Source organism: Podarcis filfolensis, assembly GCF_964270895.1.
Source record: "Podarcis filfolensis genome assembly, chromosome: 16".
Classification (NCBI taxonomy): Eukaryota; Metazoa; Chordata; class Lepidosauria; order Squamata; family Lacertidae; genus Podarcis; species Podarcis filfolensis.
This window is the reverse complement of record NC_139620.1, coordinates 15117979-15126450: the sequence shown is the minus strand read 5'-3', so window position 1 is coordinate 15126450 and position 8472 is coordinate 15117979.

The window sequence follows — 8472 nt, the reverse complement described above, 5'->3', positions numbered from 1 at the left end:
GTCGAGAACCTGGTGGACAGACAGAACACTGCAGGTAGCAGCAGCAAAAGCACCCACAGAAAAAGGGGTGAGAGAAACCAGCCTGTTGGACTCCTGTTGCGGGCCTCCCGTCGAGGGAGGAGGGTAGGCACCCAAATCTTGTTTAGTTTTTGTCCCTTCAGGTGTGTTTGTGAATGTAGATCTAGAGGATTCCCAATGTTCCAGTCTTGATAATTAACTTAAAGCAAAGGAAGGAAGCCTGTTGAGAATGATTCCAGTGTGGGGGAAAACAGGAGCCTTTTTGAGGAACATCCTGCTGATGGCAGCGCTTAGAAAAAGAGGTGGCCGCCTCTTGGCACCTGGGAAGGAGCAGCAGCCACTGGAGAGGAGCTTTTGCTTAGAGCAATGTCCAGTCGAGGATCCTGCCGGGGTCAAATTGCATGTTTTCTCTTTGGAAAGTGCTAAGTATACAACCTTCTTGACAATCAATCATGCTAGCCTTGATGGGGGGAGTGGGGAATGCACTGGGGAGAGGGATAAACACCCGCTTCATTCTAGCCTCTTTGCAGGTACTGTAGCGTCCCCAGGTGGCTTGGTTTAGAACTGTAGTCCTGCAGTATTGTGGCAAGGTCACCACCCCAGAGGCTGGAGCTCTCTTTGCCTAGGAAGAAAGGACAGTGCTTAAAGTTGGCGTTTGTGGTCGGAGCTAAACAATACAAACTGAGAGCATTTGCAGATGACCTAGTACTTACATTGCAAGAGCCAGAAGCTAGTACGAAAAGAGTTTTGGAAATAATCCAAGAGTTTGGTCAATTGGCAGGATTTAAATTGAATAAGTCAAAAACAAAGGTATTGGAGAAAAATCTAACACAGGTGGAAAAAGAAAGGTTTCAGAATGAGACAGGGTTGACTGTGGTTAAAAAAGTGAAATATTTGGGTATAAACATGACAGCTAAGAATGTGAATTTATTTAAAGATAATTATGAAAAAACTTGGACAGAAGTGAAAAAAGACTTGGAGATTTGGTCAAATTTAAAGCTTTCCTTGCTAGGTCGAATTGCAGTCATAAAGATGAATGTATTGCCAAGAATGTTGTTTTTGTTTCAAGCACTGCAAATAATGGACAAAATGGATTGTTTCAAGAAGTGGCAGAAAGATATATCTAAATTTGTCTGGCAGGGCAAAAAGCCCAGAATTAAATTTAAGATATTAACGGACTCAAAGGAAAGAGGAGGGTTTGCCCTGCCAGACTTTAAACTTTACTATGAAGCGGCAGCTTTCTGCTGGCTGAAAGAATGGCTGCTTCTTGAAAACACAGACATTTTGGATTTGGAAGGTTTTAATAACATTTTTGGGTGGCATGCATACTTGTGGTATGACAAGGTTAAAGCACATAAAAGTTTTAAAAATCATATTGTCAGAAAAGCACTACTAAATGTTTGGGTCAGATACAAAGATTTGCTGGAAAATAAAACTCCAAGGTGGCTGTCGCCAATGGAGGCTAAGGCAGTTAAAAAGTTAAATATGGAGTCCAAGTGGCCAAGATATTGGGAAATTTTGGAAAAGGAGGGGGACAAAATGAGATTGCAGAGTTTCGAGAAACTAAAAGGGAAGGTGAGAGATTGGCTGCATTACCATCAAATAAATGAAGCGTTCAAATTGGATAGCAAAATTGGCTTCCAGGTGGAAAAATCAAAACTGGAGACAGAATTGCTAGAACCCAGTACTAAGAATTTGTCAAAAATGTACAATTTGCTGCTGAAATGGAATACAGAAGATGAAACGGTTAAATCAGCTATGATTAAATGGGCTCAGGACATTGGTCATAATATTTTGTTTGCTGACTGGGAAAAGTTGTGGACCACTGGGATGAAATTTACGGCATGTAATGCCTTAAGAGAAAATATTATGAAAATGATCTATAGGTGGTACATAACCCCAGTCAAGCTTGCAAAGATTTACCATTTGCCTGACAATAAATGTTGGAAATGTAAAGAAAAGGAAGGTACATTTTTTCACCTTTGGTGGACGTGCCCAAAGATTAAGGCATTCTGGGAAATGATCTATAATGAACTTAAAAAGGTATTTAAATATACTTTCACCAAGAAACCAGAGGCCTTTCTCTTGGGTATTGCCGGCCAAGGGGTGTTAAAGAAAGATATAACTTTTTTCATGTATGCTACAACAGCAGCTAGAATACTCATCGCGAAGTACTGGAAGACGCAAGATCTACCCACACTGGAAGAATGGCAGATGAAGGTGATAGACTACATGGGTTTGGCAGAAATGACGAGCAGAATCCGAAACCAGGGAAGAGAAACAGCGCAAGAAGAGTGGAAAAAATTCAAGGACTATTTAAAGAAATATTATAAAGTTAATGAAAGTTAGAATGATGTTGGATTAGAAAGTGAATGGTTACTATTAGTAATGGTTAAGACAAGGAGAATAAGGAAGATTAGTCTAAACTTTAACTAAAATAAGGGAAGATTTGCTGAACAATTGATAAGAATTTGGAATACAGAAATGGGAGGTATGAGGAAGTCGGGGAAGGAAGGTATAAGAAATTAGGATACGAAATGGTACATGTTTTTTGTTTCGTTTTGTTTTTGTATGTCTATGTATGTCGTGTTTATATGGAAAAACTTTTGAATAAAAATATTTTTAAAAAAAAAATAAAGTTGGCGTTTGTGCTGGAGCCCTGGTCGTTCAGCCACTCCTTTCGGAAGAGCTGGGAACTTGAAAGCTAAGTTTTCCTTAGGGGGCTAAAAAGCAGAGAATTCTCCAGCGTCAGTGTATCATGTGGAAGGGGCTGTCTGGTTGGACGGGGGCGGGGCAGGTTTTAGGGAGGGCATGGGGGATGATAACTTGTTCTCGGATTCTTTTCCCAGGATAATCGTAACGTTAGGCCTGGAAAAAAATAAGATTATTAAGCTTCTAGACTGGCAAGTACTTCTCGAAATATTCAGAAAAGACTTTCCTTCCAAGTAATGGCCAATACTCATGGAAAGGTCTCTGTGAATCCCTTGGGTCCAAAATGAACAGAGCTGCTTCTCTTGCATTCCCTCTAAAGGGCAGGAGAAGAAAACAACTTGCAGATATGGAGGGTCTTTGCGGGGGAGACCTGCTTAGCTAAGAGTTGGCAGGGGTGGGGTTGAACTCTTCATGCCTTTAGTGGTTTGTGGTTTTCTTTTGGCATTTTTTGCAGGTGCTTAATATGTCTTAATGCCACTGTAGAGGCTTCAGGGAGAAAGGAGGAGCTTAATGATCCTGGTGTGGGATTCCTTCTGATGGTAGCTTGTATAATTTTTCCAAGTAAGATTCTGCTTTTGATTGCTTTGTCTTGTGTATGAGTTCCAAGTCTAGGAATTATTTGCATTGATGAACATTCTTGCGTAATGAATTCTGTAACATACTGAAAACAATTCAACATTAACAATGACAAGACTTAAACAGCTCGTGTAAGCAGATTAATGATTAAGTCCTACCATTAAAACGGAAAAAAAGATTGTCTAATGCTCATAGTTCGATATGTGTCTTTGTCTTCTACGGGCGGTGGGGGGGGGCTTGGTAGGGAAACATTTCTTGTCTAGCCCTTTTTCAGATCCGTCTTCAGAATACTAGCCTCAAGGAGCCTGAGAAATACAATGCCTCATAAGCAGAGGGAGCAGCTTCTTGGTGGAGGATAAGTAAAGGCAGAACCATCTTATGCTATTACTCCTTTGATTGATGGAAAAAGTCCCAGATGTTAAACAAGTGAAAGTCCAGTGCCAACCAAGGGGGGAAAACCCACAAGGTCATAAGCAATGAAGCAGGCAGATTGGAAGTGTGTGGATTGAGTGTGAAATGCCATGATGATATTCTGTGAAATTCCCAAAATCAATGCAATGAGGAGGAGGAGGAGTTGGCATTAAAGCAGTGAGAGAGATCCCATTTCTTCAGTGTGGGAGCAAAATTGAAAAAGAATCTTCAGGGGAGCGGCAAATAAGCTTTCTACCAAAGTGTGATGCCCATTATTTGATACGCAATATTGCTAAATCTTAATGGAATTGGAAGAGAGAATAATGCGATGTTGAAATATTCCTAAATCTAAATGGAAATGAAGAGAGAATAATGCAAAGCCACGCTAGTGTTGGATCAAACGTGTGTTGGAGAGGAGAGGAGGCGCCTTGTGCTGTTGTCCTTCTTTACCTCAGACAGGTGCTCAGCACTCCTAAGGAGAGGAAATGTGCTTCGTTCCATCGGGGAGCTGTATAAGCGAGCAGGCATCTGTTACAGATAAGTTTTACCTATTCTGCCAGAATTGCATGTCAGAAAGGTGGGTGGCTTCATCTTTCCAAGTTGTGGTAGGTGCCGGAGTCATTTGGATCAGCCCTACTGGCTGCTTGCTAACCACGCTTCTTGCTGGGTTGCCTATGGCCCCCAGTTGCCCTCAAAGGGGGAGCTACAGCTCTACTAATCTGATGATCATGCTTTCTGTTATTTCCTGGGTGTCTGGGCCTCGCCTTGCCCACTTGATAGGAGCAGACCACTATAGGTGGCGCATCCCTGCCCTTTAGAGGGTGTATTCAATGCCAGTCCAATCACAGAAGCATGCAGCAGAGAGCAAAGTAATGGTAGCATTCAAAGCACTTGTGCAAGACCTCCTAGAGGTGGCACATTAATACACTTGCAATAAAATGACTAAAGTACTCCAAGAATAGGAAGTTGTCGTCTTTGTTCTTAAATAAACCATGCTGCTGTTGATGTTGCTGTTGTTGGTGAATCGCTCTCGGGTTGTTTGGTGGGGGTCGGGGGGCATTCTTGTTGTTCTTTCAGACTCTTTCTCCGTGAACACCCCCGTCTTTATTGGACAAGCACAGAAATTGAACGGAAGACTGGTTCTCTAAATCAGGCAGGAAATCTTTGCAGCCTATTTTTCCTCTTTTCCCCATTCCACTGAGGCAGATGGTAGATCCAGGCACTTGGCATACAGAGGTCTTGTAACTAAGGAATATGATCTGACCAAGGGAGGAGTTCTAAAATGCTTAAAACTAGACCAGTGGGGGAAAACACTTAGCGGTTTGGGGTAAGTAAATGCCTAAGTTCACATCTTGCAGCTGAAGAAGCTGTGTTCTTCCCAGAACTTGAGCCTTGGCAATTTTACCAGGCAAAAATCCAGACACAGGAGGAGGACAGAATTAGTACAAGTGTGTACGTCTGTGTACTTTAAACTAAAGATTAACACTTGTTGGTCTTGCCTAGCATTGCCTATGTAGAAACTTGCATGCCCCTTTGATATGCTTGCCATCCATCTCCTGTAGTGCTAGCGCTCTCATCTCTTTCCAGTTAACAACATGCAGGGCTGGGCTGAGGGGGGTGATATGGGGGCAACTGTTTCAGTGTCTTGTTTCAGAGGCTTCATCTCATAATGCCTAGACCCTAACGCACCATTTGTGAAGCTGCTCAGGATGATGACTCTCTCCTGTTGCCACATTCTCTGTGCGCATGTGAAGGCCTTTGCAGTGAGTTGACTGACGCTCCTACACTTAACAGCTGTTCTAACTTGATCACCTTGGGGGTGGCGGGAGGGGCTCACATTGTCCCAGCTCTTCTTTTTTGCAGACTTCACAGAGAGAAGCGTGTCTGAAGCAGATCTGTTCAGTTGGCAAGTAATAAATGATGGCAGTGTGCTTGATCTGCTTGCGTAGAGAATATGAATCTGCCTCCTTTCCCTTGTGTGGAGTAGTGATTGTTGAAGGAGAAATAAATCGCTGAGTGACAAGATGCCTGTGGTTTGAAAGGAGCTCTTGAATCCGATGTCCAGTAAAAACCCTGCCATGTAAACGCTCGTTGTATGACTGAGAGACACGTGCATTTTGACTGTGCTGCTTTAGGTAACCTGCTGTTTTGTTCTTCTTTGGCTGCTGGGGGAGGGGGCGAGGGTACTGAAGCCTTTAAGTCTCTTCCAGATGTATCTTCACATCTCACAGACACCAGAAATAAAACCTTTCCAACCCAACAAACCATCAAGAAGCGAACATCACATTCCACCAGTTAGTGGTCGTATTTTCTGTGCAATGCTTTTGTGTGGGTCTCTCCTTTTTCAGTTTCCTCACAGTTTTGAGCAACAGCACACAACACCCCAATAAAGCCAGCTCTCCTCGAGGAGCCACAGAAGTCATGGCAGTAAGAAACAGTTGTGGTCAAAGCACTTTTGTATGGGATGAGTGGGAGGGGGCTGGTGACAAACCAGTGTCTCTAGATTGCTTTTCACAGACCAGTAGAAGGAACTGCCAGACACAAGAATTCACACTTCAATGGACAAAAGAACAGGTGAACCACATTTTCTCTCTTTTCACAGCAGGAATCATGAAGCCAGAATGTTAAGAGACTGGGAAGTTTGTAATGCATCTTCCCGTTCTGCCTCTGTAGGTTCAGCTTCATGCTGAAACACCAATCCCAATGGGAGTAAATACTGTACGTAAATTCCATCCTTAACGGATGCTTGAGGCAATGGTGGGTTGAGACCCGATAAGCTTTAACAGCCGAAAGGGATCCCCACTGAAAGAGGAGCTTCATGCTCCAAAGCCTCTCCAGACACCTTGTAATGCATAGTTGGAGTGGAGGCAGAACTAATGGCAAAGAATTGAAGAACCTCCTGAGAAGACTGGCTTGCCCAGTGTCATTGGCAGGATGGGGCCCTTTGTGATAACTCTGCAATGGGCTGGCAGAATTGCCACCAGTCTATAAGGTGTCTGTGGCCATGGTGGTGCTAACACTGAATCATGGCCATCTTGGGAGTTTTTTAAGTCACTGACTTGACAAGTGCTTTAAGAGGTTTTGTGGGGGGTGGGATTATGCCGCAACCCGCTTTTCTGCTAAGAATCTTCCAGGAACAGCTATTGCGCACATAACTCAGCCAACACAAAGCGTTGACTCCATACTAAAGCCTGGATCCTCTCCAGTACTTCTGTTCTCAAGGTAATCCCTTAAAATACCAATTTCAAAACCAGAGCTAGCAATCGGCTTGTTTGGCCAGTAACCTCTCACTCCAAAGCTAACATCGCAGTTGAAGGAAGGTAACTACTGAAACCCTTGACGTTATCCGAGAGCAAAATACTGATGATATGACAGGCACAGACTCTGAACAAGTAAACATCTAAATGCTGTATGATAAAAGCAGTAACCAGCGGTTGTACGTGTTGTGATCGTGAGACATAATGGGTGGGTACCATATGCTTAGCTAGGCAGATTTCCAGTTGTGATCCACAGAGTGGCATTGGGGAGGGTGTTGCAACTCTTGTGCTAAGACTCTTTCAGGTCGCAATCAGGGAGTAGTCAGAAGCGGAAGCTTTATGAAGCAGATTCCTTCAAATCTCCAAATCTCTCTTAAGGTTTTTCTTTTCCTGAGAGAACAATCTTGTGTTTTCTCAGGTTTTGCTTTTCACCTTGCTGCATTACAAAAAAAAAAGCAAAAGACACTGGTGGTCGGCACTCCTGGTTTCCAGGATGGGGTTCAAGTCCCTGCGGTGTCCTTGCTTGCTTCCAATGCAACTCCTAGATGCTTCACCTCTTTCTGTCTTTTCTGTGCTTTTGTGATTTAGCAAAGATTATAGGATGTGATTTTACTGATAGATTTCCTATAAGGACATTGCATATGATTTAAACACAGTAAGAATTATATTAGGCAATTGCTCCCATTTCATTAACTATTTGTGTGTGTGGTGCTGGCAAAATTGTCATGCTCACTTCTGTAGGTTTTTGATAATAGGTAGAGATTCTTCCTCTCTTCAGATCAAGGTGTATATGTATGGTAGGAGATGCTGCCTGCTTGAGTTGTGATTTTGCGGTATGAAACACTTATGTATAGCAAACCAAGCTTTCTTTCTTAACGTATCTCAAGAGTCTCCACCCCCATCATTCTGCCGGGACGCAGAGGTCCAGTGCCGAGAGCCTTCTGGAGGTTCCCACCCTGCGAGAAGCAAACTTACACGGAACCAGGCAGAGGTCCTTCTCGGTAGTGGTGCCCGGCCCGCCCTGTGGAACACCCTCCCATCAGATGTCAAGGAAATAAACAACTATCTGACTTTTAGAAGACATCTAAAGGCAGTCCTGTTTAGGGAAGCTTTTAATATTTGATGAATTACTGTATTTTACTATTTTGCTGGAAGCCGCCCAGAGTGGCATGGTATAACTAATAAATTGTTGTTGTTAATTTGTTCGCTTCTAAACACTACTGGCTTGCCTGCCTGGCATTTAAAAGGTCTTTATGATCCCCAGCCCAGAATAAAATAAAGTATCGGGTGTCAGGAGTTTTATTTAGGCAAGAATAGGGGGAAACACATTCATGAACTTACACATAACCCCAGCAAAAGACCCCAAACCCTCTGTTGGTGTGTGCATATGTAAGAATACACGTTGGACACGTATGTGGGTTTAGACACATACTGTTACAGTTCCATTTCAAGTCCAGAGAAGAGCCATCCAATGGTGTTATTTTCCTTTATTGAGCTT